This window comes from Rattus norvegicus, chromosome 4, assembly GCF_021556685.1.
Source record: "Rattus norvegicus strain SHRSP/BbbUtx chromosome 4, alternate assembly SHRSP_T2T, whole genome shotgun sequence".
NCBI classification, from domain to species: Eukaryota; Metazoa; Chordata; class Mammalia; order Rodentia; family Muridae; genus Rattus; species Rattus norvegicus.
Genome location: NC_141537.1, coordinates 103,182,074 through 103,195,677, shown reverse-complemented (window position 1 = coordinate 103,195,677; position 13,604 = coordinate 103,182,074). Strand labels below are relative to the sequence as shown.

The following is a 13,604-nucleotide window of genomic DNA, read 5'->3' as shown; positions in this document are numbered from 1 at the left end:
CCTCATTTTTTAATAGGGTTATTTTTCTCCCCGCAGTCTAACTCCTTAAGTTCTTTGTATATTTTGGATATAAGCCCTTTATCAGTTGTAGGATTGGTAAAGAACTTTCCCCAATCTCTTAGTTGCAGTTTTGTCCTAACAACAGTGTCCTTTGCCTTACAGAAGGTTCACAGTTTTATGAGATCCCATTTGTTGATTCTTGATCTTAGAACATAAGCCATTGGTGTTTTGTTAAGGAAGGTGGAGTCTCAGGATTTTTTTGACTTGCCTTTCCCTGATACTAAGGATGTTGAACATTTCTTTAGGTGCTTTTCAGTAATGTTATATTCCTTTGTTGAGGATTCTTTGTTTAGTTCTGCACCTCCTTGTTTAGTAAGGTTATTTGATTCTCTTGAGTCTAACTTCTTGAGTTTTTGTGTATATTGGATATTAGCCCTCTATCAGATGTAGAATTAGTAAAGATCATTTTCCAGTCTGTTTGTTGCCATTTTTTTCCTAATGACAGTATCATTTGCCTTACAGAATCTTTGCAATTTTATGAAACCGAATTTGCTGATTCTAAGCCATTGGTGTTCAGTTCAGGAAATTTTTTCCAGTGCCCATGTATTTGAGACTCTTCCCTTCTTTTTTCCCCTATTTATTCCAGTGTTTGTAGTTTTATAAGCATGACTTTGATCCACTTGAACTTTAGCTTTGTACAGGGTGATAAGAATGGATCAATATGTATTCTTCTACATGATGACTACAAGTTGAAACAGCACCATTCTTTGAAAATACTATTTTCTTTTTCCTTTGAATGGTTTAATTCCTTTGTCAAAGATCAAGTGACCATAGGTTTGTGGGTTCATTCCTGGGTCTTTATTTTTATTTCATTGATTTAATTGCCTGTCTCTATATTAATATCATAGAGTTTTTTTTTTTTATCACTGTTGCTCTGTAATTCTGCTTGAGTTCACAGAAGGTGATTCTCCCAGATGTTCTTTTATTGTTGAAAAGTTTTCACTCTCCTGGCTTTAGGGAGGTAAATTGCTCTTTCCAATTCGATGAAGTATTGAGTTGGATAACAGATTGTTTCTTTTTTGACTCAGTATCCAGTGAGTAGAGAGTTGTGCAGTCATTGTGAGTTTGTAGGCTTTCTGTTGTTCTGTTATTTTTGAAGTTCAGTTTTAACTCATGGTGATCTGATAATATGCAAGATTTCAATTTTCTTGTATCTGTTGAGGCTTGCTTTGTGAAAGACTAAATTGTTAATTTTGGAGAAGGTTTTATGACTTGCTGAGAAGTTATATTCTTTTGTGTGGGTGAAGTGTTCTGTAGACATTGTTTAGGTCTAGTTGATTCATAACATCAGTTAGTTGCATTATTTCTCCATTCCGTTTCTGTTTAAATAACCTGTTCATGGGTGTGAGTTAGAGGTTGAAGTCTCCCACTATTACTATGTGAGGTTGAGCATGTAGTTCATTATTTAGTAATTTTTTATGGATATTGGTTGTATGATATTATTTATTTCTTGTGTTTTCTTGGGTGTAGTTACCAACCATGTGTTAGCATTTTTCTTCTAATATCCTCTGTAGGACTGGATTAGTGGGACAATATTTGAATTTTGTCTTGCAATTCAATATTTTGTTTTCTTTGTCTATGATAACTGAAAGTTTTTCTAGGTACAGTAGCATGGGCTGACATCTTTATTTTCTTAAGCTCTGCAAGCCATATGCCCATGCCCTTTTAGCTTTTAGAGTCTCAAGTCTCTCTTGAGAAGTCAGCTGTAATTCTGATAGCTCTACCTTTATACATTACTTGGCCTCTATCTTTTAAAGGTTTTTCTTCTGTACATTTTCTCTCTTGATTATTATGCATCAGGAGGATGCATCTTTTTATACCCCACTATTATTGGTGTTCTGTAAGCTTCTTTTATGTTTGCAGGCCTCTTTTCCTTTAAGTTAGGGAAATTTCCTTCTCTGAGTTGGTTGAGGATATTTTTTGGGCCTTTGAGTTTTCACTCTTCTCCTTCTTCTATTCCAATTTTCACAGGTTTTGCATTTTCTTGGTATCCCACATTTCCTGGATGTTTTATTTGATGAAATGTTTAGATTTAGCATTTTTATTATCTATGTATTAAATTCTTTTCCAATATCTTCTATGCCTGAACTTCTCTTTCCCATCTCATGCATTTAGTTGGTAATGCTTTCATCTGTAGTTCCTGTTCTCCTTCCTAGGTTTTCTGTCTCCAGTATTGCCTTAAGTTATGTTTTCCTTATTGTTTTTGCTTCTATTTTCAGGTCTTGAACAATTTTATTAAACTCATTCACCAGTGTTTTTTTTTTTTTGTTTTTTGTTTTTTTTTTTTTTTGTAGTTTCCTGTGTTCATTTAAAGGAATTATTCATTTCTACTTTAAGTGAGTCTACCATCTTTGTAAGATTTTATTTATGGTCACATTCTTTGGTTTTGCTGTGTTAGGATATGCAGGGATTCTTGTAGCCAGGTTACTAGTGTCTGATGCTACTAAATTCTCCTAGCTCCAGTCGATTGTGTTCTTATGCTGGCCATATCATAGTTCTGGTGTTGTTTGATGATTCTGATTCCAGCAGGACTCCCTGGGAATGCAGGGAGAACTGGTGGACAAATAATGGAGGTTAAGAGGCAGTGAATGACTTTCTTGTGCTGGATATGCCATATGTGGACCTGACTGGCATAAAATTAGTGGGGAAAGGTTCCAGACCAGCTGTGTTTCAGACACCTGAATGCCTCTAAGTTTAAGTAAGATGCTCTTCGTGTCCTGCAAGTGCCCTCAAGATGGCAGTGTGAGACAGATGTGAACCAGAGCCAGACAATGGAGGTCAGTGAGCTGTAAACATCTCAGCATTGTTTTACTTGATTCTTTTATTTTCATTTTTTTTACCATTTCATACAAGTTTTACTGTAACATAATAAATGTCTGAAATGTATTTCAATTACTTTTAAATATAGCACACATATTGAAAAATATTCACCCAATTTTACACCTTTTACACTTTACATTTTTCTACATTTTACTCAGATCATTCCATCTCTAGTTTGTGTTTCTATTTTGCTCCCTTCCCAAAATTCCCATCAAAATCCTATACATATGACAATTTGAATTTTATTAAACTAGGTGTCTACAAATAATATAAAATGTCTTGGCATGATGCTAACAAGCAGGTCAAAGATATTTATGAGCAGAAATTCAAGTGGTTGAACAAGGAAGTCAAAGAAGACCTCAGAAATTGGAGAGATCAACCATGGTCCTGGATTGTTAGGCTTAACATAGTCATAATGGCCATCTTACCAAAAGCAATCTACTGATTCCATACAATTCCCACCAAAATCCCAACACAACTTTTATAGACCTTGAAAGAACAACTCTCAACTCCATATTGAAAAACGAAAAAACCCAAAATAATGAAAATAATTCTCAACAATAAAAGATATTCTGCAAAGCAAGAGTGATAAAAACCACAATGGGGAGCGGGGAGAGCTGACCACACAGGAATGCAGACATCTTGAGATCAAAGGACAGACTGTCACCTCTGCACACCTCCGTCCATGTCCCTGGTCAAAGGGGAAACTGCACAGTGCCTTTGGACACAGGGATATAGGAAAAGACAGCCGCCCATGCCCACACTTCTGGTATGCACCCAGGACCAAGCTGAACCAGAAAAACAGCTCCCTGAACCCAAATACTGTGCGGGAGAGAGCTGGACCCTCAAAAGTATGAATACTTCTGAGAAGTCAGAGGAGACTATCCTCTGCCCACAGTCCACACCCAAGTGGGAATCACTAGTGCCAACTGTGCCCACTGGGTGCAAGGAACTAGGAGCAATCAAGGACAGGACCCTTTGATTTCTGCCCACGCCTAGAGGTGGAAGACAGTTTCCTGGAGCACCGAAATCACCTGAAATCAGAGCACCAGTTCTCAGGCAAGGCTGAAAGAAAACAGAAAAACACTTGTACAGGAAAGTTGACACATAGGCCTAAAGCAGGGTCAAGTCACTCTCAGAAACAGCAAGACAAGCAAACACCAGAGACACCAAATGGCTAGAGGGCAGCACAGGAACCTAAGCAACAAAAACCAAGGCTACTTGGCGTCATCAGAGCCCAGTTCTCCCACCAAAGAAGATACTGGATATCCAAACACACCAGAAAAGCAAGATTTAGATTAAAAATCACATTTTTGATAATGATAGAGGACTTTAAGAAAGGCAAAAAGACCTCTATTAAAGAAATGCAGGAAAACACAAGTAAACAAGTAGAAGCACTTAGAGAGGAAACACAAAAATCCCTGAAAGAATTACAGGAAAACAGGTGAACGAATTGAAAATGGAAATAGAAACTATAAAGAAAGCACATAGGGAGACAACTCTGGATATAGAAAACCTAAGATACAAGGAGCTGTATATACAAGCATCACTAACAGATACAAGAGATAGAAGAGAGAAACTCAGGGGAAGATAATAACCTAAAGAACATTGAAACAACTATCAAAAATAATGAAAATGCAAAAAGCTCCTAGCCCAAAACATACAAGAAATCCAGGACACAATGATAAGTTCAAACCTATGGAAAATAGGTATAGAAGAAGGTGAAGACTCCCAACTTAAAGGGCCAGTAAGTATATTCAACAAAATTATACAAGTAAACTTTCCTAACCTAAAGAAAGAGATGCCCATAAACATACAAGGAGCCTACAGAACTCCAAATAGATTGGACCAGAAGAAAAATTTTTTCCCCTCACATAATAGTTAAAACACCAAATGCATAAAACGAAGAAAGAATATTAAAAGCAGTAGGGGAAAAAGGTCCAGATTCATACAAAGGGAAACCTGTGAGAATTACATCAGACTTCTCACCAGAGACTAAAGGCAGAAGATCCTGGACAGATGTCATACAGACACTAAGAGAACACAAATGCCAGCCCAAGTTACTGTATCCAGCAAAACTGTCAATTACCACAAATGGAGAAAATAAGATATTCTATGACAAAACCAAATTTACACAATATCTTTCTACAAATCGAGCCCTAAAAAGGATAATAGATGGAAAACTCCAATACAAGGAGAGAAAATACACTGCACTGAAAGCAAAAATATAATTTCCTTTCAATGAAACCAAAAGAGAAACAAACATAATTCAAACTCTAACAATGAAAATATCCGGAAGTGAGAATCACTACTATCTCTCAACATCAGTGGGCTCAGTTCCCCAATAAGGAGACACAGACTAAGAGACTGGGTATGTAAAGAGGACCCCGTATTTTGCTGCATGCTGAAAATACAACTCAGAGACAAAGATAGACACTACCTCAGAGTGAATGGTTGGAAAACAAATTTCCAAGCAAATAGCCCAAAGAAACAAGCTGAAGTTGCAATTTTAATACCAAATAAAATTGACTTTCAACCAAGAGTTATTAAAAAAGCTAAGGAAGGACACTTTATATTCATCAAAGGAAAAATCCACCAAGATGAACTCTAAATCCTAAATATCTATGCTCCAAATGCAAGGGCACCGACATTCATAAAAGAAACCTTACTAAAGCTCAAAGCACACATTGCTCCTCACATGATAATAGTAGGAGATTTCAATACCCTAGGTCATGGAAACAGAAATTAAAGAGAATTATAGAGAAAATAAGAGAAGTTATGAACCGAAAGGATTTAACAGATATTTTTAGAATATTCCAACCTAAATCATACAGATATAACTTCTTCTCAGCACCTCATGGAACCTTATCTGAAATTGACCATGTGATCAGTCACAAAACAGGCCTCAACAGATACAGGAAGATAGAAATAATCCCATGCATCCTATCAGATTACCATGCACTAAGACTAGTCTTCAATAACAATAATGACAGAAAGCCTATATATATTTGGAGGTTGAACAGTGCTCTACTCAATGACAACTTGATCAAGGAAGAAATAAAGAAAGAAATTAAAGAATTCTTAGAATTTAATTAAAATGAAGATACAACATCCCCAAACTTATAGGGCACAATGAAAGTGGTACTAAGAGGATAATTCATAGCTCTGAGTGCCTAAAAAGGAAACAAGAGAGAGTATATGTGAGCAGCTTGACAGCACACCTAAAAGCTCTAGAACAAAAAGAAATATATAAACACACGAGAAGTAGAAGGCAAGAAAAAAATCAAACTCAGAGCTGAAATCAACCAACTAGAAACAAAAAGGACTATACAAAGAATCAACAAAACCAGGAGCAGGTTCTTTGAGAAAATCAACAGGATAGATAAAGCCTTAGCCAGAATAACAAAAGGTCACAGAGAGTGTATCCAAATTAACAAAGTTAGAAATGAAAAGGGAGACATAACAACAGAATCTGAAGAAATTTAAAAAATTATCAGATCCTACTACAAAACCTATATTCAAGAAAACTGGAAAATCTGGAGGACATAGACAATTTTCTAGACAGATTCCAGGTACCAAAGTTAAATCAGGAACAAAGCAACTATCTAAACAACCGCATACCTCCTAAAGAAGTAGAAACAGTTATTAAAAGTCTCCCAACCAAAAAGAGCACAGGTCCAGATGCACAGTACAGAATTCTATTAGATGTTCATAGAGGACCCCATACCATTAACGTTGAAACTATTCCACAAAATAGAAACAGATGGAGTTCTACCAAATTCTTTCTATGAAGCCAAAATTACTCTTATACCAGAACCCCGCAAAGACCCAACAAAGAAAGAGAACTTCAGACCAATTTCCCTTATGAATATTATCACAAAAGCAATAAATAAAATTCTTGCAAACCGAATCCAAGAACACCTCAAAACGATCATCCATCATGATCAAGTAGGCTTCATCCCAGAGATGCAGGGATGGTTTAATATATGAAAATCCATCAATGTATTCCACTATATAAGCAAACACATAGATAAGAACCACATGATCATTTCAGAAGATGCTGAGAAACACTTGAAAAAATTCAACAACACTTCATGAAAAAAGTCATGGAAAGATCAGGAATAAAAGGCCCATATCTAAACAGAGTAAAAGCAAAATAAAGCAATAAAATCAGGGACTAGACAAGGGTGCCCACTCTCTCCCTGCTTATTCAATATAGTACTAGAAGTCTTAGCCAGAGCAATCAGACAACAAAAGGAGATCAACGGGATACAAATTGGAAAGGCAGAAGCCAAAATATCACTATTTGCAGATGATATGATAGTATATTTAAATGGCCCCAAAAAGTCCACCAGAGAACTACTCAACTTAAGAAACAACTTCAGCAAAGTCAGGGTATAAAATTAACACAAACAAATCAGTAGCCTTCTTCTACTTAAAGGATATACACACTGAGAAAGAAATTAGGGAAACAATACCCTTCACAATAGTCCCAAATAATATGAAATATCTTGATGTGACTTTAATAGAGCAAGTGAAAGATCTGTATGACAAGAACTTCAAGTCTCTGAAGAAAGGATTTGAGGAAGCTCTCAGAAGATGTAAAGATCTTCCGTGCTCATGGATTGCCCAGATAAATATAGTAAAGATTGCCGTTTTCCCAAAAGCAATCTACAAATTCAATGCAATCCCTATCAAAATTCCTACGAAATTCTTTATGGAGATAGAAAATGCAATTAGCAAAATCATTTGGAATAACAAAAAACCCAGAATAGAAAAAACTATACTCAAAAATAAAAGATCTTCTTGGGGAATCACCACCCCTGACTTTAAGCAGTATTACAGAGCAATAGTCATAAAAAAATGTACAGAGACAGGCAGAGAGATCAGTGGAATAGAATTGAAGACCCAGAAATGAACTGACACACACATGGTCACTTGATCTTTGGCAAAAGACCTAAAACCATCCAATGGAAGAAAGATAGCATTTTCAACAAATGGTGCTGGTTCAACTGGAAGTCACCATGTAGAAGAATGCAAATTGATCCATTCTTATCACCATGCACAAAGCTTAAGTCCCTCCACGTCAAACCAGACACACTCAAACTAGTAGAAGAAAAAGTGGGGAATAGTCTCAAACACATGGGAACTGGGGAAATTTTTCTGATCAAAACCTCAATTGCTTATGGTCTAAGATCAAGAATCTACAAATGTGCCCTCATAAAAATGCAAAGCTTCTATAAGGCAAAACACACTGTTATTAGGACAAAGGGGCAACAATTAAATAGGGAACAGATCTTCACCAATCCTACATCTGATAGAGGGTTAATTTCCAAAATATACAAAGAACTCAAGGTGTTAGACTCCAGAGAGCCAAATAAACCTATTAAAAATGCGGTAGAGAGCTAAACAAAACATTCTGAGCTGAGGATTATCGAATGGCCAAAAAGCACCTAAAGAACTGTTCCACATCCCTAGTCATCAGGGAAATGCAAATCAAAACAACCCTGAGATCCCACCTCACACCAGTCAGAATGGCTAAGATAAGAAAGTCAGGTGACAGCTGATGCTTGCCAGGATGTGGAGAAAGAGGAACACTCCTCCATTGTTGTTGGGATTGCAAACTGGTACAACACTCTAGAAGTCAGTCTCGATGTTCTTCAGAGAATTGGACATTCCAGTACCTGAGGACCCAGCTATTCTTCTCTTGGGCATTTACCTAAAACATGCTCCAACATACAACAAAGACACATGCTAAACTTTGTTCATAGCAGCCTTATTTATAATAGCCAGAAGCTCTAAAGAACCCAGATGCCCTTCAACAGAGGAATGGATTCAAAAAAATTTGGTACATCTACACAATGGAGTACTACTCAGCTATCAAGAACAATGACTTCGTGAAATTCAATGGCAAATGGAATGAACTAGAAAATATCATCCAGAGTGAGGTAACTCAATTACAGAAAAACACACTTGGTATGCACTCATTGATAAGTGGATATTAGCCCAAAAGCTCAAGTTACCCAAGATGCAATCCACAAACCACATGAAGCTCAAGTAGAAGGATGATCAAAATCTGGCTGCTCCCACTTCTTCTTAAAAGGGGAAAATATCCATAGGAGGGGATTGGAATCAAAGTTTAGAGCAGTGACTCAAGGAATGGCCATTAAGATCCTGCCCCACATGTGGCTCATGTATAATTTGGTAATTTGTTCTTGAGTTCTTGATGTACCTTTTTGCCTGATGTAGGGTCAGTGAAGCTCTTTTCCCTATATGTAGGCTGCCATTTTGTTCTATTTACAGTGTCCTTTGCCCTACAGAAGTTTTCAGTTTCAAGAGTTCCCATTTACCAATTGTTGGTCTTATAGCCTAAGTCATTGGTGTTTTGTTCAGTATATTTTCACCAGTGCCAAAGCATTCAAAGGTCTTTTCTGCTTTCTCCTCTATTAGAGCCTGTGTATCTAATTTTATGTTGATGTCTTTAATCTACTTGAACTTGATATTTGTGCTAATAAATTTGCCTTTTTCTACAGACCAGCAGAGCTTCTTAAAGATGCTTTCTTCTTTCCACTGTATAGTTTTGTCATCTTTTTCAAAAATTCATTGTCTGTAGGTGTGTGGGTATATTTCTGGGTCTTCAATTCAATTCCGTAGATCAACTGCTCTGTCAATGTACCAGTACCATTGTGTGTTTTTAAAAATTTTTTTCTTTTCTTTTTTTTTTTTTCGGAGCTGGGGACCGAACCCAGGGCCTTGCACTTGCTAGGCAAGCGCTCTAGGCAAGCGCTCTACCACTGGGCTAAATCCCCATCCCCTAAAATTTTTATTAGATATATTTCTTTACTTACATTTCAAATATTATTCCCCTTCCCGATTTCCTGTCCAAATGCCCCAATCCTTTCTCCTCTCCCTCTCCCATATGGGTATTTCACCCCTACATCCCCCATATTCCCTTGCACTGGGGGTCCAACCTTGGCAGGACCAAGGGCTCTCCCTTCTACTGGTGCTCTAACAAGGCTATTCTCTGCTACATATGCAGTTGGAGCACTTGGTCAATCCATGTATAGACTTTCGGTGGTGGTTTAGTGCCTGGAATCTCTGGTTGGTTGACATTGTTGTTTTTATGGGGTTGCAAGCTCCTTCACCTCTTTGAGTACTCCTTCTAATTCCCCCCAAGGGGGTCCTGTTCTCAGTTCGGTGGTTTGCTGATGGCATTGACCTCTGTACTGGGCATGCTCTGGATATGTCTCTTAGGTGAGATCTATTTGGGGTACCTTTCAGCATGCATTATTTAGCTTCATCAATTTTATCTAGTCTTGGTGGAGAATGAATATATATATATATATATATATATATATATATATATATATATATATATATATATGCACTTGTATAACCTCCCTGTCTTGACATTACCTTCTTTTATTATAGGTAGAGAACTTTTAAAACAATGATCCAAATTGAAGCTTGGCTAAATGCCTTTGGGGACAGTGTAACTCCAGGGCAAGGAATCAAGGTCAGGAAACTGAATTTTTTTGTGCACAACATTAGCATGAATTAACAAATGTTGATTATGTTCCAGTTGCATACATAAAACTAAGTGAGTTTCAGAACTTACATTTAAATTTTTATTTGACATTTTCATCTGTATATATTGAATTTTGAGCATTTAGCCTCCCTTACATTCTATTTTCCTTTCCATTCTCCTTGATGAAGTCTTCTCAAAATATCCTATTTTAATTTGCTGTTGTTTCTTTTGTGTTTTGAATTTAATTATGGATGCTTCATGAATATTGATTACTTCCTGGAAAATGATTATACCATGTAGGGAGGTGACCCATTCCCATTTCTAACACTCATTAGTTACTCACAGACCTTCCAGGAAGGGTAAGGACACCTGCACAATGAAATGGTGAAGAGTCAAATATTGTATAAGTAATTGTAGTTGTAGTTGGAATATAGATACAATGGTCATGTTACATCCAGAAGACAATATTTCACAGTACTCCTCACAATTGTTGTATCTTATGTTCTTTTTGACTCTTCCATGATGACTAGTGATCTATGGGGAGGGAGAGATTTTCTTTAGGGATGACAGTCAACTTTACAGTCAAATATTCTCTGCACTTTGACCAATTGTGCCTTTGCCTTAACCACCATCTAGTGCAGAAAGAGGCCACTAGGGTTAATCCTAAGAATAACACCATTCAATGGCCTTAAATACAAGGACTTAGAAAGCAGTTTGATGCCTTACCCCTTCAGAAAACAAACCAGACACACAGACACACACAAAAACACACAGTACACACACACACATATACACACAACACACACACACATACACACACAACACACACACATACACATACAACACACACATACACAACACACACACAAACACACACACACACACACACACACACACACACCACTGGTAGATTCTCCCTTATGGACTGTAACCACAAAACACATAGACTTTTAAACAGGTTTTCAGTTCCAGGCATTATAATTAATATCATTGTATTTATTTCAGACAAAGATGAGGAAAACTTCCTAAAAAGTCATCTGGAACAGCAATGATAACAGTCTTCACAGTTTTTGTTTGTAACACAACATTGAAAACATGAGCTCACTGTGCTCATTGTCCCACTGGCTCTCATTGCCTTTTTCATTAACCTCACACTTACTGAGAGACTTCCCAAATCAGACAGTCTTAGTCCTATGTAAAGGCTATTTTATCCTTTTCCACAAAAATGAATAACTCAAAGGCCTGTGCATTTCAGAACTTCTGCCATTCATAATCACTGGGTACTTTTAGAGGGATCCTCTCTGAGTTACATATGGACAAATCACTTCTTTCAGGCCTGCTATCAGTAGCTGCTTTTAAAGAATTCATTCCTACCCCACTCTTGTTTTGCACCCCCATCAACTGAGTTATTTTTCATCTTCTTTTCTATCAGTTGCTATTTTTGTCTGACTGACGGTACTACCTACTGTTTCAGATGGATAAGGAAGTTTGATTTCATTGAAGAAGATATAGAATCAATGTTAGGGAAAAGGAAATTAAGTTGTTCATATAAATGATAGCATATATTCATATTAATGGAACTCTATGCAAGGGGATACACAAGTGTGTGTACATATACACATTTGAGATGGTGTCTAGATGGACCCCTGTGTAGCTGGGTGATAGGAATTGCTGGCAAACTCCATTTACTCTTGCATCCACCTCCCAAATATTCAGATTGCAGACACCCATCACCAAGCAGAGCAGAGGTGTGACTATTTAGACCACAATATGTAGCAAGTTAAGAACAATAATGGTATTGGGGAGATAGTTTAGAATGTGGGATAGGAATGCCAGCCAAAAGAGTTCTTATCACAGGTTTTACCATTGCCAGCCATCCTGCCAATGAAACATCATTAGACTGCAAGGGTTTGTAACTTAAACACACACACACACACACACACACACACACACACACACACACACACACACAGAGAGAGAGAGAGAGACAGACACACAGACACACAGACACACAGACACACAGACACACAGACACACAGACACAAAATGAAACTGAAGCACTGAAGCATCCATCTGTTTAAATCCCAAAGTTTCCATGTATTTAGGATATGGACAGAACACGCAAAGGTCGCAGCAGAGCCTGAGAGGGCACTTACCTACCATGTTTGCTCCTAATCTGTCGTGGCTGAATAATTAACTATATTGACATATACACATTACAATAGTGTTTAGTTTCTTAAATGCATCTCCCATCAAGATTACCTTATATAAACTATATTTATACACCAACTTGTTTAATTTTTATGTCAAATTTGTACATGCTAGAGTCATCTGAATGGGAAAACCTCAATTGAAAATATGTCTCCATAAGACTGGACTGTGGGCAAGCTTGTAGGGCATTTTTAAAATTACTGATTGATGGAGGAGGTTCCAGTCCATTGTGGATCAGCTAGCCCTTGGTCTTGGATCTGAGTTCTATAGCAAATAGAACAGAGAAAGCTACAAGGAAAGAAAGTAAGTAGCCCTTCTGCATGTCATCTGGTCAGCTTCTGTCTCTAGGTTCCTGTCCTGTTTGAGTTCCTGGTCTGACTTCCTCTAGTGATGTACTGTTTCCTGGAAGTGTAAGAAGAATAAATTCTTTCATTAAATTGATTGTGTTCATGATATTTCATCAAAGGAATCCTAACTGAGAAACATCCCTTACCCTCTCTTTCTCTCTCTTCCAGGTTTTTTCCAAGTTTTCTTCCCTCTCCTAGTCTCCCTCCTATACACCCACTATAACTGTGTTTTTAATTTATATAATCATGTTTAAAAATCTAAGATTTTTAATGAGAGGGTATGTGTAATAATTTGGTTTCTAAGCCATTGTTCCACTCTTCGCTCCTCCTCCTGGGTCACATATCATTTTGGGCTCTCCCTATCTGCTTTCAAATCTGGAGTCCCAGAAACCTCATGATTTTGTGTTGATAGACAAACACTAATTTTCTCGTATTTATGAGTAAATTTAATGGGAAATACAAGCCCCCTATGTGAACAGTATGCTAATTAATTCTAACTGTATTCCTTAGAAACAAAATGATCAACTGGTTTTGGAATCCACAGACACAGTAGGACATGATTGTATTCTAGAACACAAAAAAAATTTCATGTTTTGTGTTTATCTTCCTCCAGGTATAATATCCCCTGATGGTTTATT

The 13,604-nt window shown here is 37.1% G+C and overlaps 1 gene segment (V, D, J or C); it reads right to left on the bottom strand.

Annotated features, from left to right (window-relative positions):
- LOC134478922 (immunoglobulin kappa variable 4-1-like) overlaps nt 1–13,604 on the bottom strand; it is an 801,643-nt gene that overhangs the window by 660,984 nt on the left and 127,055 nt on the right.